Here is a 22,434-nt window from a genome sequence, read left to right on the forward strand (position 1 = left end):
CTTTGAGGACTGTAGCAAGCTGTCTTGCTGACCTGTCTTTGGACTGCCAGCCCACAAATAATGACCTGGAGACTTATTAATTACCAAAGCTTGGCCTGTAGCTCAGGCTTGTTCCAAAGTAGTTCTTATAACTTAAATTAACCCATTTATTTTAATCTATATTCTGTCATGTGGCTTGTTACCTCATCTCTCCATACTGCCCATGCTGTTTCTTTCATCTGGAAACTCTGTCCTTCTTCCCAGAGTCCTCTCTGAACTCAGAAGTCCAGCTTAACGTCTATTAGCTATTAGTTGTTCAGCTTTTTTATTACATCAGTCACAGAAATGCATTTTCACACGGTGTACAAATATCCCACAACAAAGGACCCCCTTTCATACGATGGTACTCTTTTTCTGTAGCAGTGGAACTGAGTCTAGAGACTTTGAGCTCTCTTTCTGGAAGGTTCTTCTGACCCCACTGGGGCCTGAGTCTGAGTCTATTAATTGCTATCCTTGTTTCTCAGCAGTGTTTTTATGGTGGGCCCACGTGGTTGGGAGATGATGTGATAATGGTGGTGGACTAAAGGTCGCAGGATTGTTAACATGTGTGAGGAGATTGTAGGCTTAGCCTACCAGGCGAGGGAAAGGCTAGGACACCAACTGTAGGCACACTTCAAAGCCTGTAGCTGGTTTGCTGTGCTAACTTAATTATCTGTGCTATTGATATCTTTGAAGAACATATCTATACCGTGGATACGGTTACTTCACAGCAGGAGATAGCAGGAGGTGGCTTGCTCCCTTGCCAACTTCCTAAAATGCTTTTCAGAGTCATCTGGGTTGCTTAGTCCTCTCTTGGATTAAATATAAAAATAACCCGTACAGCATATCCATCCTCTTCTCCCTGTCTGCTGAAACAGCAATCTCCTACGCTTTTTCTAGAACCCATTAAAGAGGCAAGAGGAGAGGAGGGGGTAACAGTATCCAAAACCCCCAAAGTCCCAGACCAGATATTCTTTCTGCGAGGACTCAGGCATTATGCCTGCCTACCCCGGTCACCTGGCAGAATGCACTCAGGCAGTACGCTGGTCAGCCCAGGTGCAAAGGACCCCTTTAAAAGAAAGGTCTAGGCCCACTTATGCTGTCTTTCCTCTCTCTTTCCCACTGTTCCCCTGGGGCAGACAGGACTTTTCCTGTCCCCCTCTTCTCTTCTGTCCTCTCTCTGACTCTGTCTCTTTCCCTCTTTTCTCTTTCCTCCCCCTCACTTAAGCTCCATCTGCCTGGCAGTAGCCGCACACACGGGTGCCCACCACCACCACCACTCTCTTTGATTACAGGTTGATGAAGTGGTATGAACTTTATCCTTATTTTTATTGTTCTTCCTTTTCTTTCTGGCTGTATTAGATTTATTGACACCTCCACCAGAAACTTGCAAGGGAAAGAAATACAACCCATACCAGGCGATGTTTTCATTTCTAAGCCATAAAAGTGTTTGATGTTAAGAAACACTTGAAGCTATACACCGAAGGGAGGGATTTGTCTTTACCCAGAGCCTGTGGATCCAAACCAGCCCTGTTCCTGTTCGCAGTGCTGGTTACAAAGGCTTTCTGGAGAGAAGGACTTCCGTTTCTGATGCTGGCCTTTAGTTTCAGCTCCTGAGAAGTGAGATCACTAAGTGTTGTTTTCCTGTATTAGTGCACTCTTGTAAGGAGTATTTCCTGTCTGTGCGCACCTCTGTGACTTCTTATGGTCATGGTTTTGGAACATCTGATCCTGCTGATTTCTCCTGTGTGTGTGTGTGCCTGTGTACACATGTGCTCATGTGTGCTTATCTGTATAAATATGTGTATGTACCTGTGTACACCTGTGGATGTATATGTACCTATGTTCATGTATGTGTATGTACCCATCCATGTATACATGTTTATGTGCCTTTGTACGTGTATATATGTTCCTGTGTATACCTCTGGGTGTCTATGTACCTAGTACATGTATGTGTATGTACCCATGTACATGTGTATATGTGTGCATGTGCCTGTGTGTGTGTGTGTGTGTGTACAGATGTGACAACCTTAGGTGCCATCCATCTTGGTTTTTGAGACAGTTTCTCACTGGCCTGGAACTTGCCAGGTGGGCTAGACTAGCTGGCCAGTGAACCCCAGCACTAGGATTTCCAGTGATCACGTTCCAGCTGGATTCTTTCAACATGGGTTCTAGGGATCAAACTCAGGGCCTTTTGCTTTCAAGGCATGCACTGTTCCCACTGACCCATGCCCCCAGCCCAGACTTGTCTCATAGTAGGGTGATATGAAATGTAAAGAGGCAGAATTGCCCAAGCCCTGCACTGCACAGAAAGTGTATGCAGTGCCCTGTTCTTGATACCAAAATGTGGCCTGCAGTTGGAAAGCTTGTCTGTTTAATAGGCACATCCTGCAGTTTGGGACAGGAATTTTCCACTTTTCATCTCTCTCATTCTTGTAAAGTCTCTCACACAGTGAGTATGCCATAGACTTTAAAATATGGTCATTTTTGTGATAAAAATGCTATAAAGAGCCAGAGTGTCATGCAAAACCGGCTGTAGCATCTTGCATGACATTCTAAATATTAATCCAAACACAGTTAATTCACACGCCAGGGTGTCACCGGAACCCATTTTAAGTTTGTACTTCACTTCGGTTTGAGATTTCTCTGTGACTGCCCATGTTGAAAAATGTTTACTAAACAAAGTGGTGCTGGGCCACTCTCAATCTATACACTCCTTCCAACACATGCATTAATGAACTTTTGGTTTTAAGTGGAAACATACATAGGTGGTGAAGAGTAGAAGGCTCCTTCCATCCTTGCTTGGCAGCGAGGTCATAAGGGATGCTTTACCTGGTATCTTAACAAGTCCAGCCCGTGGTTTCTTTGAGGTGGGGTATGGGGGTTGCAAGAAGAATGAAATACCTGCATTTGTAAACAATTTGTGTATTTCTTAGCTCATTAAAAATTCTAGGTTTTACAATCCTCTTGGGTGTTAAATACTTCAGGGAGGAGCTTGTTGCCTGGATTGTGCACTGGGCTTAGCCTTGACCATGAATATGCTAGCTAGAGGAAGGGAAGTTGCTCTGCTCCTGTCTATCCCTTGGCTTTGTCTTTTCTATTTTTGCACAGTGAATTTAATAAAGAAACTATCTTGGAGTAATAATTCCTACAAGCCCTGGGCATTCCTTTGGGGGGAGGAGGACTGACCTTTTCCTGTTTTAATAAAACCTCTGTGAATTTGGGTTTGCCTCTGCTACAGTCCCGTGCAACTGTCTTTTTATTCAGTATTTAAGGGTGGGGTGGGCCCTTCGTTCCCCTGGTTTGGAGAGACAGCACTTGCAGGGTTTACATGCCTTCAGTTCTTATTTACGTGAACTCAGCTTTCTAGATGTGTTAGCTCTGAGGGAGTGGGGTCAGTTTGGTTATTTATTTGTGACTTAGGATCCCACCTATTTCTCAGAGAACTGAGGGATGGCATTTATAAATTGAAGTTGAATTCTTTCTTGGTGATTGGCAGGCTGTTTTATCCTAACTGTGAACTGGCAGTTTGAAAGCTTGATTTTTTGTCTTTGTCTTAAACAGAAACATGTTTTACACATTTTAAACTCTGGAAAATACCACCCATTATTCCAATGGATATTTGGAACAGGGACACTCAAGACCCCTGGGGAGAGAGAACAAATGCATCTTAAACATTAGGATGTTTTAAAACTTTTTTATGATCATTGAAAATACTGAACACACCAGATAAAAGGGAGCATCCACAAATGCCTGATGTATTCTGAGATAGGATAACGAAAATAAAACCATCATTACTGAGGGATTTCTTTCCCACAATCACAAGCATGTACATACAGATTTGTTTTGATTGTTCTAAAATACATCTTCTACACTCAAAGGCTTTATCCCTTGTGTCTGCCTGCCCACCTAGTGTTCAGTATTGGCTTGAATTTATAGTTCAAAGTTCACTCTTACCTTTTGGGTCCTAGCATATTTCTCAAGAAATGGAACCATTTAGATGCTTGGAAAGACAAACATATCTGACTTCTCTTAATTGGTGAAACATGGTCCAGCCAATGGGTTTCCCAGAGATCCTAATCAATGGTTAAGGTGGCCTTATCTTAGAACATAGCACTGGTCTGAATCTCTTAATCTTGCCAACACCACATGCCATGGCCTAGCTATACTTTATATCCTTTCTCTTTAACTCTGTCAGTTTAATGAAAAATATATGAGAGTCTAGTCAAGATAGGGTCCTCAGGAGGAAAGGGGTGATGATAAAATTCCCCAGTGACACTATATTATTTTCCATGCTAAATGTACCTTTCCAGAGACATACTTTAAATCTAGATTTCACATACAAGAGAAAAGATGGCATAGTTTTCTTCCTATATCTGACTTATTTTGCTTACTGTGATGGCCTTCAGTCCTATCCGTTTTCTTGTAAATGACAGAAATTTATTCTTTGTTATGGATGAACAATACTTTTATGCATACACACAAAACACTCATACACACACATACATGCATGTATAAACATAAAATAAATATAAGTAATATAAAATAAAAAGTTAACTATGCATGTGCTTTTTAAAAATCCATTCATCTCTTGCTGAATATCTAGGCTGATTTCACAACTTGGTCACTATGTGTAGTGCCGCAATGATGCTCAGCTTTTGAAAGGTGTATATTGTGCATTCCAAACACCGTAGCTTAGTCTTGTCCTTTAAAACAAAATGCCAAAGCCAAATATCACGAACTTAGTTGTAGTTCAGGAGTAGAAGATTTGTGAAGCAGGCAGGAAGATCTAGGTTCAATACTAAATAAATAAATACCTGATACATTTTAAAATTCTGTGTTTCACTTGTAAACTCTTCTTTAATCTCACTCAGATCCCTGTAGTCTGCCGAGGAACCAGGTTTATGATGTGTAGAGCTTGCCTGTGACTGAACTGGACAGATTCCATATTTGCAACAATGGTAAAAGTGTTCTGTCCCTTGCATTGTATGAAAATTGACAACTGGATCTAGAGACTTAGTTCTTGATCCTTTTAGCAAAATTACAGTTTTTACTAGAGAAGCAGAATGATTACTGAAATCCATATTGTCTCCTTAGCCAGAGGGAACCTCTGCAAGTTTGTTCTCTAGTCCATTCATCATCAGCATAAAAGCCTGTGATACTGTTACTGCTCTCTGGGCATGTAAGATGTTCCAGGTTTATCTTACACATTTCCTGCCCTACGAGCCAGTTCTTCAAGGGGCACTGGACTTTTCCAGTGAAAATGACGCTGAAAGACCCACATCTGCACAATAGATTTGTTCATTGTTTCTTACCTCTTGGTAGAAGTCAAGAGTGTGTTATACAGAAACACACACACACATATATATATATATCTTTTTTCTTTTACATCACATGTGTTTTCTTTGTTCTTTATCAGTTTTGACTGTCTAGGACATGAGGTAATAGAATTAGGTATTCCAATATTATTACATATTTTATGCACAGTAGTTCTACAAGAAGAATATTCATACTCGCCCCAGTATGATTATTGAAATTTTTAAAAACTTAAAAAAACATTTGTTTCTCTCTCCTTCCCTCATTTTAAAATAGTTTAGTTATATTGACATTGTCAGAGCAGATACTATTAGACACTACCATCTACCTCTTAGCCTTCTTTTGGTTTGAAATCTGTAACTAAATATAATTTTTAACACCTGCCTCCAGCTGTGGTCTTGGTAATCATTTTGTTTTTTTCAAGTATGAGCCTTAGAAAGGACTCATAAGACCTGGTGTAGGTTCTTGCCTAAATTAATTACTACTTGAGCCCTTTCTATTGGCAAGTTAGTTTAGTTGGTTATAAAATCGTTTTCTGATATATTGGAGGGCTACTCCGTCTTCTAGCCTGAAGTGTTGACTTTGGAATATCTGACAGTTAATTTTCCTTGTCATGAGTCACCCAATCTTTCACCGTCCCTAGAAACCTATCACATTTGCAGTTTGTTGGCAATGTCAGGTACAGGGTGTAAGCTGCCAGTGCATCATTTCAATCAGGAATGTCTGAAAGTACTGTTCTATTTCTTTGTATTTCTTCCTTGGGAGCTCTTCCTGTCCAAGTACTTCTGTTTCTCTTTGTCTATCTTTATGATTCATCTCTTCCTTGTTAATCTCTTATCTTTTCATTTTTCAGAGACTTAAAAACTTTTCTTCTTTATACTCTTGTGTTTAGTAAGGGAGTCTCTGTCCTGTTTGCTTCTAGGTTAGTTGGGCATTTCTGAAAGAAACGATTCTTTTGTTTGTTTGGTTTTTTGTTTGTTTGTTTTATTTCCACTTCTCTTCTGCCCTGTTTCTGCACTAAAGAGCTTTTTGAATCTTACAGAAATGTCCTTTATATTTTTTTGTAATATTTTCAAGCTACTTTTGATGAACTATAGAAATGATCCCTGAAAGTATAGTCTTCAAGCTGTTTTTGGGTTACCTTTTTATTTTTTTCTGTTTTGTGGGAATATTGGGTATTGGGAATGACTGTCCTTCAAGGTTTTTTTTTTCTTTTTTTGCCACTAGGGATGTTGTTTGGCTCCTTCTTCTGGTTTATAATTATAACTTTGTATGGGATTTGACCTTGATTCTTTTCCATCCTTCATTTTTATGTAAATTAAGATTCCTGATATTTTGGGATGTGGCTCAGAAAAATCATACCAACTTTTCAGCTCTCTCTCTCTCCCCCTCTCTCTCTCTGTTTCTGTTGTGTCAGAAACAATTGGCAGTTACTTTCTGGGACTCCCTGACTATTGTCCCTCCCGCTCTTGCTGTACACCTTGCCTTTCAACTCTCCTATCCCGTGTGACTCAAGTTTGAGCTGAACTGAGCAAAGGAGTCTATTTCTAGTCATTCCAGATGGAGAGGACAATGAAGGGAAAGGATTCTCCCTATACAGAGTTGGTAACTCACAGGGTTATTGTGAATTACAGGCATATGTGTGACTAGGGCATCTGGTTCAAAGAGTAGTTCTATCCTATCAGCAAATTTTAACTGCTTCTATATCCTTGAGGAAAAGTGCTCTGTGTCTTCTGAGTCCTGCCATTTCAGGAGGGAACGTTAGAAGGTCCAGTTTTTTGAGGGATTCCTGCATGTGATCACAGCTGCTCTCATTTCAGGATAGTCAGCAATGATGGCATCCACACTGGCGTATGCACAGTCACTCAACATGAGAGCTCACCAGGACACTTATCTTGGTGTCTCAACCACTCAGTGGGGGTAAAGTTGCCAAAAATCCTGGCATTCCCTGACCATGTAGTCTTGTATTTTGCTGTTAAATAGATTAACCCTGTTCTCCCTTCTGGTGATTGTCTCTGGTTAGCACACCTTACAGTTCCTGGTTTTCAGGCACACAGATTCCATGCCACATTTTGCTAGGTTTGCAGCTGATATTTGCCTCATCCATTTGTATTTTGGAGTTCAAGAGAAAACCATGTCTCCAGGTTTTGTTGTAAATGCTGACAATTGACCTGGGATCTGGTTATCTATTTTCTCAATTTATACAGTAGTGAATAAAATAAAAAAAAAGCTTTTCTGTCATTTCAGCCAGTGTCTCTCCAGAATTCCCAGCTATAATTCTCTTAAGCAGTGCCCCCTTCAGATGAGTATCACGTAACTGAGCAGCAGTAGCCCTAGGAAATGGGTGCAGCCTAGGCTCTCAGAGGGCTCTTTGGACTCATGAACACAATCTCAATGGTACCATGATCCAGACAACTAGTCAATGCAGAAAAAGAAACACATCTAACATGGTTTGGGTATAAATTATGCTTCTTGCCTTTAACAAACACAGGTTTCTATTTATACCCAGGCTTCTTCCAAAAATAAGTGTGTGGCAGCCTACAAAAACAGCCATAATTACAATAGATAAAGTATAATTAACTATCTGGTTGAGTGTGTTAGTCACAGTGGACTAGTTAAGCATTTTGCTGTCCTTGAGTGCTTCTCAGTCATTCTCTAGACTACTATAGTGAGGCAGGGTTTGATGATCTGGTCAATGGTTATTCTGGAACACAGGACCTCAGTTTTACTCCCTTACACAAAGGAAAAAGATAGACAAAGGAGGGAAAAGGAAGAGGGAGAGGAAAAGAATGAATATATGGAGAATCTCAAGAGAGAATTTAAGGGACCAGTGATGTCATACCCCTTTCCATGCACACTGTGGTTGGAAATCAGTCATGCCCATCTCTTGGCAACCAGAGAAGCTGGGAAGGGTAGTGTACCCGAGTGCCCAGGGAGAAATAGAAATAGAGTTTGGTGAGCCAAGTGTCTCCTGTGGTGAGGAAATGAGCCAAAAGAATAAGGGAAAGTTTCCTAGGGCAGAGAGGGCAAATCAACCAGAAATGAATTGCATAGAGGCTACATGGAGGAGTAGCTTCCTTGCTGTCAGAAATTGAGAGTCAACTGTCAATTCAGAGGTTGAGACAGGCAGCAGATGCAGGTTGGTTGGTAGGATACTTGCTTAGTCTGTTTGAAACCTTGGGTTTGATCCCTATGTGGCTGGCATAAACCAGACATGGTGCAATCCCAGAAATGAGTCAATAGAGACAGGAGGGTTGGAAGTTCAAGATTGTTCTTGAAAACATAAGGCCAGCTCCAGATACATGAGACCCCCTATCTCTAAAACAAAACAAAATAAAATAATCTGACATCAATAAGGAAAAGTAAAGGCTGAAGACAACAAATGGTAGGACTGGAGCTTCACATCGGGTCAGAAAAGGAGCCCAACTTGGTCTCCTTTAAAGACCTTGAACCTTATCTATACAAAAGCATGGCAGAGTACTCATGGCTTATAAACAAGGGATGCCATCATATGAGTTCTTTGAAACCTGACCCTGGGCCCCAGTTATCACAAGCCATGCCTTTGCAATTGAAGCCGCCTTCCCAATCACATACCCAGTCATCTAAGGCCAGAACTAACGGGCTCCACCTCTGCAGGTGCCCACCTCAATCATGCTTATGGGGTGAGCTGCTGCTAATGTACCGCAATCACCGTGAGTGTCTGCGTGAGTTCTATAAATTCAGAATCCAAGTGCAATTTCAGATCTCGCAGGGCTGTGTTGTCTGAGTATCATAATCGATGGTTGCAGCTCCCTTTGAAGCTCATAAAGCGACCTATTTTGACATTGATTTCTCATCTGTTTTTCCCTCTGACCTTTCTTCACCTCTCATGTCTCTTTATTTGTGAAGGCATGGAATTTTATGGCCAGGCACCTTTATAATAACGATAGTAACCACATATTAGCTTTGTTCAGCTTGTTACTACCTAAATAGACACTGTTTTAGTAAGAACTAGTTGTAGGAACAGGTAACTCTCTCGAGGCAAGACTTTCATTTTTATTAGAAGATATCTAGATATACTATTGGGTGCTTTCTGCTTAGAGTCACATCTAGGAATTTGTCAAATACAATCTTTTCTGTAGTTTGTTCTAGTGTATGTTAGAGTGTACATATTGGTGTGGAGGCAAATATATGTGTGTAGGCAGAGGTTGGCGTCAAGTGTCCTTGATCATTCTCTACCGTATGTCTTACTTGAACACAGAAATAGCTGACCTGGCAAGTCTTGCTAGCCAGATATTCCAGGTGTCCTTTGTCTCCTCCTCCCAAGTGCTGGGATTACAGGTAGGCTGCCATTCTGGTTCAACACTTGTGTGGGTGCTAAGGATCCAAAATCCAGTCCTCTCAGTTACATGGCAAACACCTTACCCACCAAGGCATCTCCCTAGCTCCTTGGTCTTCTGAGTAGATTCCCTGCAATTGAGAAAACCAGAGAATGACCCAAAGTGTTGTCCCAAACTCGATGTGGGTATTTCTGCATCACAGCAAAAGCCCACGTGATGTTAAATGTGAAGGGAAATGAAATGTGTATCTTCCTTAGAGAATGTGTGGTTAGCCTGGCATTTATGCTCCCCCAGTATGACCTTTAGAAGGAAAAATGATCGATAGCCCGCTGGATCCTCTCTACTCTGGCTGTCAAGGTCCAGAAAGGAGAAGTGGAGAGGTTTTGATAAAAAGGACCTCAAATGGCTAAGTGAAAACTTAGAGGGAAAAAAAATAGTTCTCCACCATAACTTCCAGAAGTTTCTAAAGCACCTGATATACAAAGACTGGCTTCTCCTTCCCCCCACTTTGGGCATCTGCTATCTTTGCCTAGCTCAACATTCCAGTGAGGGGTTTTATTTATTTATTTTTTTCAGAGCTCAAAACCGAACATGTCAGCAGTGAGCAGCCACCCAGCTTTGTAAAGAATGCCATGGCTGACAACTCCACAGCTGCTGAGGACTGGGCTGAGCCCTTCTGGTACAGCAGGGCTGTACACAAGGGCCTTTGTACCACAGGACCCTCCAGGGAGGTTCCAGATGCCCTGACTCTTGGCAAACCATGACAAGCCCCCCCTTCCATGTTGCCTCGAGTCTGGTGATGACAGCCAGCTTTTGGTGGCTCTCGAAAGAGCACAAAGGAACTTTTCTTCCAATTTTATTTTTCCCAAAAGCTGCCATATTTTAGGAGTGAGACCAACAATTTGTTTTTAATGCCAAACTATTTGCAACTAAATACATAATTTTTCTAATATCTTAACAGACTGTATACTGCACTCTTAAATGTGTGGGCACCTGTGAGTGAAACACGAACCACACACTTTTCTAATGATTTGTGGTTAGTTGCATTAGGATATGTAATTTTAAAGTGACCAAGGAAGAATTAAGGAAGAGGAAAGAAGGGGGCTTCTTGTTATCATAGTTTATTTTCATATGGTCTGTTCCATAATAAGCAGAAGCTCCCTTGTTGACTAAAGATGCCTGTTTCATGGACTATGGCTCAAGATATGACATTCCTTATCTAGTTGCTCTAAATTGATTATGATAAACCACTTAAGAAATTGCCTTTATTTTTAATTATACCTGTTAGTCAAATTTTCACCCTTGTTATCTTCTGTGAGTTCCTAATGCCCCCGAGCAAGTCAAGAAATGTTCAGTGAAGTTCAGGGTGTTTGTGACTTATTCAGAGAGATTCTGGGTATTGTGCTGGATACACTGTCAACTGCCTAGTTTTGGACATATGATCTCTCTCTCCCCCCCCCTCTCTCTCTACACACACACACACACACACACACACACACACACACACACACAAATTTTGGAAACATGGATGGGGTGAGCATGAGGCAGACTAATACTCTACTGTGAAATATTCAAGACCTAATGAAGAGTCCTTGCAGGACCCAGGACGGACCGCTAACACATGAAAGGGGATTCCCTTGGTCCCTCATCTGTTCTGTCACCTGTCACCGTGAGACCCGTCCCAGCAGTGACTTCACAGCTGCCCAGTATGCCTCTGGATAGGAAGAGCCAGTTTTAAAAACATATCTGCACGAAGTCATTCTGGCTCAACTTCTAAAGTTGCACAAACACTTTCTTCATAGTTTTAAAATTGAGTCTCTGAAATCCTAGGTATATTTCCTGTCGATGTAATTAGTCTTCCTCCACCTTTAGAGCAGGCGGTTTCTTCACAATACAGCTTCCTCCTGCTCCTCCTTCTTTTTTCCCCGAGACAGGTATTGCTTTGGCAGCTGTTGTGGAACTAGCTCTGTAGACCAGGCTGGCCTCTGCCTCCCTAGTGCTGGGATGTGCCCCACCAATGTCCCACCACTTCCTCCTTCTTGTCACTGTTACTTCTCAGAACTTCTGTGAATCTCCTAAGTGGGGAACAAGACTCTCCTGATGGGTGGGTTTTGTTGTTGTTTTGTTTTGTTTTACTATAAGTCCACTCAGCCGTAAAAAGCACAGCCAAGAGCTAAGCCAGGTTTCTTGTCTCTTGGGCCCACCTAGCTTCTGCATGGCTCATTTCTTTCTCACCTCTTGATACATAAAATGGAGTCATGATCACTTCAGGAGCACAAGAAAAGAATGGTCCACACCAATGGGCATGCATTCACTCATAAGCATTGCCCTCTTAATCTGAGGCTCTAACATATGGAAAATTATTTGGAGGTTGCAGTAACAGCAAAAATAATGTTGGCGTCCTCTCGGGTTTTGCCTGGAGAAGCCCAAGAAGCCTGTTTCTTATAATTAGAAGGTGCATGTGAATCTGTACCAAAGCAGAGTCAGCCACTGCAAGCATGAATGGATTTACCTTTCAAAAGTGACAAGTGAGGAGCCAGCCCGAGGTTGCCTGGAGCTTTCTTTAGGATAATACCCAAAGGGAAAACCCCATAGACTGAAGCCAAGAGTTATCAAATGACCCAGTCTTACCCACCTCCCATTTACCCACTCTTTTCTCTGTTGTCTCAAAACCACCTGAGGACATGTAACTGCTGACTTCAGCTTCTTGGCCAGCAAGCAGGTCTTAGATCCTGAATATGAAATATGGGGGTGGGGGGAAAGTCTTTCATCGAACCTTTCTTCCATGGTTTCAGTTTCCCTTTGTCAGCTTATATGCACACCCTAAAAATATTCTTCTCTCTGCATCACTGTCTGTTCTGCTCACCGACTTCTTCCTGTAGCAGCCCAGCTGGAAAGGCCAAAGAAGTCTCCCTTGACCACAGTAACTGTCTCTAGTGTCAGTGTTTTTATCATATAGAGCCATAGAAGGGTCTCCCAGAAGCAATGAACAAAGACCCAAGGAGCTAAGCCCTGACTGTCTTTACACAACCTGCTCATTAGTTCAGTGACTCATTTGTTTCTGTGTGAGTCCAGCTGCTGTGTCTGTTTAGACATCAACAGATTAGGGAGAAGCAAATGGATAATAGGACAGAAGGGAAAATGTGAGAAAATCGTCCTTGTCTTTGTTGGTTTTGGTGTTGAGTGGCCTGGACCTCTTCTGTCTCCATGGAGGATCTTGCTTTTCAGCCACACAGCCATTCTGAATCCTGGCTTCTGGAGGCTGGTGTTTCCTCGATCAATCCCTTTACCTTTCTCAGGGAGGAGCTTCTTATACACAGGAAGGGACTCTTAGCTTCCCTGGCAGCTGTCTGCAAGTGAGGGGTCATGCCCATGTTGTCTCTCTGGCTTCTTTGATATTCAAGCTTGACTTGTCCCCAAATGACCTAAGACCTCAGCTGAACAAGCCTCATAGTGATGAGCTCTAGCCCATCTACTAGAAATGATGCCACTTTTGAGGGGGGGGTTGTTACATTTTATCAAGATCTTTCTCATGTTTAACCTAAATTTTATTCAACTGCATCTCATTTTACTACTTCAGCAACTTTCCTGGGCCAAAGAATCCATTTATTAAACTATGTTGCCAGAAAGTCCTTTCCTCCCTCCCTGGCTCAGATATCTTGGCACATCACCATACATGATCCTTGAGGCCCAGGTCAGAAGGTCACATAGGTATTATTGCCTTCTAATAAGGTTCTTTGACATCTGGGTTATTAAGTTCTCTTTAATGGAGTTCAAACCCACCCACCTCACAGCAAGACTTCCTGCACATGGCTAATGCCCTCAGCTCTCTGTCAAGAGGCATTTTTGTGCTTTTACCCTACATAGATTTACTTATTTTTCTCAAATGATGTCACTTCTACCCCAGAATGAAATGCTTTCCAAACTGGGCAGAGAAAGTCATGTTTATTTAGTTAAATTTTCTTCTCCTGTGGCCATTCTTCTGATTGCCTGGAAAGGTTACGTCTGGGAGGCCCTGTCTAGCTTCTGTGGGCTGGCGGTAACTGGGACACAGCCAGAGGTGCGTGTGACAATGCTTGGAACTCAAGCTACAGCCATGGTCTAGGACTTGGGAAGAGAGCAAACTATTGAGCCAGTCCCTCGGAATATGGTGCTAACTCCCTGTTCACCTTGTCTCTTTTCAGCAGGACTGATGAGCACACTTCTTATTCCTCCCTTCCCCTGTTCTGCTGCCTGCCACCTTGTCACCTCTGAGGACACTGGACAGTTTCTGTCTACCATAGAAATTATATTTCTCCAGGAAGCCCTATTTTCTTCATTTACTCCTGGGGCTTTGAAGACATAATTTTCTTGGCTCTGTGATTCTCATAAATCAATACTTACCAAATAGTTTCTTCTAGATTGTAATTCTGTGAAGTGGAGAAAAGTATAACCCATATGTTATGGGTTAGATAAAAGGGCCTATGTGTTAGAGGCATGGGTGCTAACTGAAGTGTTGCTGGGAGCTGAGAGACTTTTTAAGAAGTATAGCCTAGGTGGAGGAAGTTAGGTCATGGGGGTGGGGATTGCAAATCCTTGCTCTTCCTTTTCTTGCTTCCTGGATTCCTCAGCCCTCACCCCTACCTCCCACCCATGCCCTGATGATCTTGACTTGATGTGTTTGGTTTACCTTAAACATAAAATTCACAGGGCCAGCCAACCATAGACTAAAACCAAAATAATTCTTTCCTCCTTATTTGTTGATTAGCTCATGCGTTTAGTACAGTAATCTATTCTGCTTTCTTGGGGACTTAACTTGCTGTAGAGAAGGTTCTGGAATTCTCAAAAAGTCATGATATCACTTTCTTTGTATGTCCAGGAATTTCCCAGAGGATAAACATTCCAAACAGGGAAAGATTGCACAAGGGAAGAGACAGCTAAATTCTGACTTGATGATGAATAGAGTTTGGATTGAAGATAGGACTTGAGAAGTTACATTGTGGACCAAGAAAATGCTAGCTTGAGAAACCCCGAGACCAGTGTGGTTGGAGAATCGTGTTCTGTGGTGATAGAGGTACTCAAGCAGGGCTTCTCAACCTTCCTAATGTTTTGACCCTTTAACACAGTGTGGTGATCCCCAACAATAAAATTATTTTCATTTCTATTTCATAATTGTAATTTGGCTATATATACATGTCTGTGTTTTCAGATGGCCTTAGGCAATCCCTGTGAAAGGGCTGTTCGATGATGAAGGAACCCTAATCATGAAGGGTAGACTGGCCATGTAGAGGATTCTGATTACTAACTGAGGAGAAGAATTTTCAAAACCTGTGCAGTGTAATTTGATATGCACTGTTATAAAAACCACTCTGGCTATTGATGCAGAATGCAGTGGATGGGGGGGGGAATCAAAATGTCCCCATGCCACACCCAGATGTATAAACACAATAGGTTTCTTCATTTGTGTGGCTGCTCCTATGTCATAGTGCAGCTGGGAAGCATTAGCTCTGGTTTCTCTCAGTTACATTGCTCCCCATTCCTTTAAAATGAACTGTCCCAGACAATTTCCCCATTGGATATAGCACAGTAGGGAAGGATCCAGAAGCCCTTGTGTGCTCTGTAGAAGGACAGGGGCAGTTGCTGACAGTGATAATACTCAATGACAACTGACAACGGCTAAGGTGCCCACAGAATGATAGTACTGTAGGGGACGTATCATATTCCAGACCAACAAGCACTATACTCTAGAAAGCTGTGAAGCAGTCTCATGAAGAGAAACCAGGTTCAGAAGAGGACCATGTCCTAACCAAGCTGAGTTACAACAGATTTGAGGTTATGAACTGTGCCAATAGCGGCACAGAACGTAGGGAGAAATCAGTAGATAAGAAACATCCTGATGTAGAGATAGTATTTGGAGCCTGATTAGATGAGGTGACCAAATGAGGGTCCCAGGCTTCTGCATGGATGGAGGTACTAATTGTCTTTCTGTTTATTGGCCAGTAAGTCATACAAGTTTATGGCTTAAAACAAGATATTTCTATAGAAAAATCACATCATAACTATGGATAAGGATGGTTGATGGGTATAATGTCAGAGAAGCAGTGAGCAGTAAATGAAGTGATGGTTTAATTCAGCCGTGTCCCTGTAGGTACAGGCTGACCGTGATGAGTTAATCTGTCAATAGGCATTCTCTCTGCCATGGCTTATCACAAGGTTGACTGCTCAGTCGCTTCTTTTCATAGACATGTCCTTCTTTTACATATATGAATTTAGTCATTACTTACCAGAGAATAGGTTTTCTTTTCTGGTAATGTCACAAATTGCTATCCCTATCCCATGACAAAGTTGTCCTAAGATTTTTTTTTTTTACTGTCACCAACTTTATTCTGTTGTATTCCTCAACAGTTCCCCATCATCTTGATAGAAAATGAAGCTAGAAATATGACTAAGAACTAAGCAATTCGAAGATGTTTGTGTTTTATAGGAAAGTTGGTCATAAATATCACTGAATGTTAGGTCAAGAAGGAGAATGAACCATTTAGGATTATCTTCCTCACCATGTTTTCCTGGTCTAATGATGGCAAGCCTATTTGGTCAGCTCAGCACATACTTTTTGATCACCATTTTTCTTTTGTATCAGATACTATGCTGAATGTTACAAGGTTGATGAAATTTCAGCTGAGGAGCAATTCAGAGTTTTCTTTGTCAAGGGATGCAGAGCACACACAGGATCTCCATTGTTTTGGCATAATTATTTTGCATTCGCTGCTTCAGGTCATGGACAGATATTGTCTTTACCAGCACTAGAAATGCTCAACTCACTTGTTTATATTGTGTTTGTTTTGTCATTTATCACAGTTATTTTGTCCTTAAATCTCTAAACAAATATATACTGATTTTTAAAATCTCACTTTTAAAGAATAATTATATCATATTATTATTGACTCTTTGGAAATGTCTTGCATATAATCAAGATATCTTGATCATATCCATCCCCCTTCAACTCTCTCCAGTGCCATCCCCCACCAGCCCTTAAGAGACAAGCCTAAGATTTTGTGCAACAATTATACATTTCATATATGTTCCAGAAGAGACCTAGCAGTGTGGGGTGGCAGATCTCAGAGAAGAAGTGCAGAGGGATGCTCCAGGTTTGTACTTAAATGTCTCTGACCATTTGGGTGAAAATTGTTTTGAAGACATATTACATTTCCTGATCAAATGGAAAAAAAATGACACCTGCCAGCGTATCTAGGAAACACCAGGCTAACATGGCAAAGAGCCACACACTCTCCCACACACCCTTGCTATGGAAACCTTCCACAGCCTAACCCTGGCAACTGGGGCCACCCCTTTGTAGAAACTGGCTGACTTCTCAGATCAGGGAAAACTCTTATATTTTCCTTTAGACGTTCTGGAATGTAAATGTAGTTAGCAGGCGTTTTCTTCCTTTTTAATATTTAGCCTCACAGGCCTCCTTTTTAATACCTGGACCAACTTTGTAGATTCTTGCACTTTAAGTGTATGAGTCAGGAGGTTTTGTGGAAAGATGCTGCAGTGGACATCCCTGATGATGTGGTGCAGAGCTGTATTAATGGCTTCCTGGGGTTTGAACTTCCTCTGACCTGGCATTGGGATTTGGTTTGATTTTGTTGTCTAGTTCCACAAGGGTTAATTTCCTTTGCTGCTTTTAGGGTTTGATGAGAATTGTCTTATATTAATGTGGATTTTGAAATGAGAAATCTGTACATGCACAAAGAGAGCCTTGGGTAGTTTTGCAATTGCAAATAAAAGCCCTAACAAATGCTCATTTAAAAAAATATATTTCCCTAGATGAGCACATTAAGGCTATACGCTGCATCTTTGTATCCACTTCAATAAACCAGGTGTGCTTCTGAAGATTAGCTATTTTTTATAAAGAATGATTTTGAAATAAATGACAATGGGCTCATTTCTCTTTATGCTGAGGATAACATTAAAGGAAAACTGCCATGATTAGTTTTAATATCTCAGATAGCTTAATGAGGACTTACTAAAAATGTGAGTGTGTATGTAAGAGCCTGCAAGCACAGAGGGTGGATATATGTGTACATATGTGGCTGCATAATCTGCTAACATCTTAAGTAATACCTGTCAGGGTTTTTAATAACCTGGTGCCCATGAATTATTCTGCTGGCCATTCTTGCTGAAGCTTCCAGTAGGAAGTCCGTTTTCCTGGAGAGGATTTTTATTTTATTTTTAAAAGAAAGTGTCAGTCAGAAAATATGAAAATGGACAGGGATTTTTATGTGTCATTTATTTCAGGGATCGTGGCCTGGTTATAAGTCATTTTCAGTTCTTTTGTGCTTTGTGGCTCATCTGGCCCATGAGTTGGAGGTCAGAGTAGGGATTTAAGGTGACTTTGTTAGATTTAAGCAGTAGCATGGGGTTCAACAATGGGAACCTGTGAGAGATGAGTTAATTGTTTCAGGCATGGGGTACACTATTTTGATTTCGCATGGTGTAGGATCGGACCATTACATCTGTCTTTCCAGTGATGTTTACTAATTGATGAAACAGAAAAAGAGAATATGAGGATATATGCAGGTGGTGTGAAGAGTGTCGAGGTCGAGAAAGTGAAGTTGGGAAGAAGGCTAAATATTCCTGAAATCAACTTCGAGTGAGTTCTCTTTAAGGTCAGTCCCACATGGGCAGGAGTCCCACATAGGCACAGAGGATGGTGGGCAATGTTAGGTTGAACTCATAGGAGTCTATTCTATAACCTATTAAGAAAGGAGGAGCTTGGGCCTTGGGCTTTTACACTTCAAATTCTGCTATGCAGTTCAAAACCTGACAAATGACTATTGCTTTATTTAGCAATTGAATCTTGATTATAGAAGGATCATGCTGAGTTTAGTCCTTGAAGACTGTATAGTATTTTCTTTCCTCACCCTTGGGTGTTTTCTGCTATTGGTAACCCTTCTGGAACTTGGAAGGAGAATGGTAAAAGCACATCCTTTCTCTTATTCTGAGCTTTAGGATGAGGTATTTGAAAGGGTGGGTGGGTTTGAATCTGTAGTGTTGTGGGGCACAGTCTTTCCTTTTTGTGTCCCCAGCTAATGGACCTTCAGTGCTTTCTGTCCTCTTTGTGTTTATTGGTTTTTATTTTCTGAGGCGGGAAGCTGGTCCTGAACTTCCTATGTCTGAGAATGACCTTGAACTCTTGAGCTTCCTGCCTGTCCCAACTGCTGCGATTATAGCAACTTGCCCCTGTGCTCTGCTTGTCCTGAATCATTAGCTGCGGTCTTGTTCCTGTGAGGGCACAGCTCTACACCAAGAACATTAACACTCAGTCTTCAGAAATAGGAATTAAATTGTTGTCTGTATGTGTTTTTAAGAGCCAGGATGTGGGTCCAAAAAAAAAAAAAAATGCTTTTGCCTCTTTTCCTGAGATGCTAGCTCAATAAAAGAATAATGACAATAAGGTAAAAATAGCTAAGTTTAAAACTCAGGGTTAACATAATGGATCTTTAATAAAAGTACTGGGGAGTGCTGTTGTCTAAGGTTCTTTTTAGGCAGTTGTCAGATGAAACAGGGTCATCAATGATGGGTTTCATTTTAGGATGTCTGACCGAGAATTTTGGTCCATTGGAGATAAGTTTGCAAGTGTTCATTTATTATTGATGACTTCTGGAAATGACACCAACTTTTCAGGTTGGGTCTGGTGATTTTATATTGTTTGTATAAATGGAGGAGAGAAGTTTCCTCTTTGTAACTGAACCCAGCTTCCTTCTTTCCATTTATGGCAAGTTCCTTGAGCCCAATATAGCTGTATAGCTGCAATTGGTGAGAGCTGCTCCCGGTCCTGGGTCAGGACGAGGAGTGATGGTGGGCACTAAACATGTAGAAACTTTGTCTCATTTGCTGTGTGTATTCATGGCTGTCAGGGATTGTGAATGTGTGTGAGTGTGTGTGTGTGTGTGTATGTATGAGTGAGTGTGTGCATGTGAGTGTGTGTGTGAGTGTGTGAGTATGAGTGTATGTGCGTGTGTGTTTGTGTGAGTGTGTGAGTGTGAGTGTATGTGAGTGTGTGTGCATGTGAGTGTGTGTGCGTGTGAGTGTGTGTGGGTTTGTGTGAGTGTATGTGAGTGTGTGTGCATGTGTATGAGTATGAGCGTATGTGAGTGTGTGTGAGTGTGTGTTTGTGTGAGTGTGTAAGTGTGAGTGAGTGTGTGAGTGTATGAGTGTATATGTGTGTGTGAGTGTGTGAGTGTGATTGTGAGTGTGTGAGTATGAGTGTATGTGTGTGTGCATGTGTGTGTTTGTGTGAGTGTGTGAATGTGTGAGTGTGTAAGTGTGAGTGTGTGTGTGTATGTGTGTGTGTGTGTGTGTGTACTGTGGAGTGGGATATTAGTCACATCCCGTTGTACAGAAGATGTCTTTACCATGGCAGTGGATGCAAATCCTGCTGATGTGGGAACTCAGAGGACTTCTTTGGTACAGTGAGAACCTGATTCAGTGCAGTTCCCTAGGGGTCACCAGGGGTCAACTCTGTGTGCCAAATTGGGCTTCTTGACCACTTCCGTTAAAATAACCCCTCTGCCCAGCTTTTCTTTCTTCTTCTTCACTGTTTTTCTTTTAAAATGAACAGATTGGTTTCTAATTTTAGCTCTGACAGATTTTAATTAGAAACTATTCCAAACTTGACTTGTTTACAAACACCTGTACCAGTGCATGTTCGCTGGTTTTGACTGGGTGAGTGGAGGTCAGGTATGGGAGCAGCCAGAGCTTGAGTGGCTGTATATTCTTTTATTGTTGTTGGAAGCCAGAGCATGTGAAGTGTACACGTTTGTGTGTTTATGTGTGGGGGGATATATGTATGTTGTCTGTGTATACAAACCAGATTACATGTAGTAAATGTGCACATGTGTGTGTGAATGTATATGGGTGTATATATGTGCATATGTTGTGCATGTGTACATTTATTTCCTTTCCTCCAAGATGACGTCTTTGAGCCATACAGCGTGTGCTGTGGGCTAGAGTCACACCATAGAATCACTCTTTCTTAGGAACTGAGCCAATTGGTGGTCAGTTGTTATTTGGGACAAGGTTAGATTTTTAAAAATGACACCCTTGAGAGAAATTGGAGTGACTCATTTTATCAACTCAGGATCAGCATTGGATAAAATGCTTTCTCTATTTCCATAATTTCTATATTTATATGTCATTCAGCATACTGTATAGCTGAGTGACTCAAGAAAAACAAATAGAGCTATCCATAATATAAATAATTCCACATCTTATCAAAGCTGAAATACATATCTGGCTAGAGTGAGCCCACCTGGCAGAGTGATGGATTCTTTCAGTCTGAGATGGAATACTGTCAGAGAGCATCAACAGATGACAGTGGCCTGGTTGGGTAACAGATCATAAACTGTCACTTGAGAGCCTACTGGGTGCATTGCTTCGACTATATAACCTTGATGATTTAGGACGAGCATAGTTATTCTCTTCAGAGAATGTAGGAAGATACTGCCTGCCAAAGCAAGATTTAAAATCAAAAGTAAAATTAGAACATACTCACAGACCAACATATAATTCTAATTAACGTGGAGAATCTGTGGGAAATGGAGCAGGTGTGGGCTTTAGCTGTGAGGCTGAAGTCTGCCAACTGGTAGACTGACTGTCAGATGTCTGTTTACAGTGTGATATCCGAGCCCTCTTGGTGCTCCAGGGCGGGAGCAAAGTAGAAAAGAGAAACAAACCTGTGTATGCCGCATTAGTCCCAGAGACGTGTGTGTGTGTGTGTGTGTGTGTGTGTGTGTGTGTGTGTGTTGTGTCATCTGCATCCCCTACCCCACCCCCTGTCACCCTTTTCAGCGGATCGAAGATAGAAAATTTACCTCTCAAATCAAATCTGGATGTAGTTAGCTCCTCTGTGGTCACATGTGGGATCAAGTAGATTAAACAATCCTTTCAGGTCTCTTCTGAACCTCCTCCCTTTGAACTGTGGATATTATCTGTATGGAAGGATGTGCCTGTGTGTGTATACAGGCATTCTCTCACCTCTTACACTGAACTACCTCCATACCAACTTGCAATGAATGCTTAAAGGATTTAGTGTGTTGGCTGTCTTATATCAGAAGAATGATGGGGGATTAGATGAGGAAAAAAGGGCTTTTGGCACAGCTTGCAGGCTGTTATTTTCACCAACTGTGGTGTCAGCTATGATCTTTTTACACTGCTTTTGACTACGGGGCCACTTAGCTATAAATCTCTGGGTCTGGGCAATTCTACACACACACACACACACACACACACACACACACACACACACAATGTATATGTATATATGTCATATACATATATGTGTATATATACACACATAACATATATACATATACATATATGATTTGAACTTTTTTCATGCTTTTACTGAGCACCCATTCTCTGGAGACTGAACTAAGCTAACATTGAGGTGGGCATGATGTAACAGAGGAACAGAAACTATGTGTGAGACTTTCTCAGCTGTTGAAGTTGCCCAGCATAGGAGAGCATAAGTCAGTATATTATAGAATAAATAGAACATCTAGCCAGAAACCCCAAATATAGCTTTACGGTGCTTTACGGTGAAATAACTGTGATGAGATGAGTTCTTTTGAGTCAAGGACATGCGTGAGCCTCCATTCAGGTTGAGTGGAGTGGGGCCACTCACAAGTCTTGAGTTCCACAGTGTTCTCTGCCTAAGTGCAAGGGAGTCTGGGGAGGAGCCAAGCTGATTAGATTAGTATCTCTACCCAAATGAATAGCAGTAGTTTGTACTGCT

General features: G+C 41.5%; 1 protein-coding gene and 1 pseudogene across 7 annotated transcripts in view; one reads left to right on the forward strand and one right to left on the reverse strand.

Annotated features, from left to right (window-relative positions):
• Nucleotides 1-22,434, forward strand: part of Esrrg (estrogen related receptor gamma) — a 544,752-nt gene that overhangs the window by 21,814 nt on the left and 500,504 nt on the right. The gene's annotated exons all lie outside the window — the stretch shown is intronic.
• On the reverse strand, nt 6,381-6,456 carry LOC127223760 (uncharacterized; annotated as a pseudogene).

This window comes from Phodopus roborovskii, unplaced genomic scaffold (genome assembly GCF_943737965.1).
Source record: "Phodopus roborovskii unplaced genomic scaffold, PHOROB, whole genome shotgun sequence".
In the NCBI taxonomy this organism is placed as follows: domain Eukaryota; kingdom Metazoa; phylum Chordata; class Mammalia; order Rodentia; family Cricetidae; genus Phodopus; species Phodopus roborovskii.